The sequence below is a fragment of the Octopus bimaculoides genome, chromosome 18 (assembly GCF_001194135.2).
Source record: "Octopus bimaculoides isolate UCB-OBI-ISO-001 chromosome 18, ASM119413v2, whole genome shotgun sequence".
Taxonomy (NCBI): domain Eukaryota; kingdom Metazoa; phylum Mollusca; class Cephalopoda; order Octopoda; family Octopodidae; genus Octopus; species Octopus bimaculoides.
In genome coordinates this window covers 2304334-2305089 of record NC_068998.1, presented here as the reverse complement: position 1 = coordinate 2305089, position 756 = coordinate 2304334, and the positions used below count along the sequence as shown (strand labels likewise).

Sequence of the window (756 nt, the reverse complement as noted above, 5' to 3'; positions counted from 1 at the left end):
ATATATATATATATATATATATAAGCTATTAATTATGTGTGTGTGTGTGTTTGTGCACACATATAAACAGACAATAAAGCTCAAAGTAGCCTCCCAGTTTACTGATCCTGTCAAATGTCCAACACATTTTAGGATATGCCACAATGATGATGATGACACACATACACACGCACACACATATATATATGTTATATTTATTTCCATTATTGCCATATAATCATATAATGTGTTGATAGTCCTTTAACAAGCTATAGATTTGACATATATATGCACATAAGTACACATTCCATTCAGGAGACTTGACACTGTTTCTAAGCATCAGTCACTAACAGTCCGTAGGCCAATGTGGTGGTTGATTCATCGGTCTATACTAGACGTATTTTATATAACAAACACCGCGACTCTACTGGTGTTGTTACAGTGCATTCGGTTTGTTCCCTTCGTAACTAAACAGTTCTATACAGTAACGGTATGTATATAAAAATCTCATTGTTTTATTTTGAGGATTTTAATCATAAATTTTGATTTATTCCATATTTATATGGGTATGTATTGTAAATGTTTGTGTATATAAATGCATGTATCTCTCTCTCTCTCTCCCTCTCTGTACACACACACACACACACACACACATTTATATTAACACATATACATATCTACAGACATGTAGATATATGTGTGTATGTGTATAAATTTCATATACATACATATATACATATATATATATATATATATATATATATATATATATATATA

General features: G+C 30.2%; 1 protein-coding gene across 2 annotated transcripts in view; it reads left to right on the top strand.

Moving 5' to 3' along the window:
- LOC106871409 (oxidoreductase NAD-binding domain-containing protein 1) overlaps positions 1–756 on the top strand; it is a 14324-nt gene that overhangs the window by 2002 nt on the left and 11566 nt on the right. The window contains exon 1 of one of the 2 annotated variants that reach the window (XM_014917838.2): positions 199–469. The exons of the other annotated variant lie outside the window; for it this stretch is intronic. The gene's annotated coding sequence lies outside the window, so the exon portion shown is untranslated. Of the gene's footprint in view, positions 1–198; positions 470–756 lie in introns of those variants that run through there. 2 annotated transcript variants of the gene reach the window in all.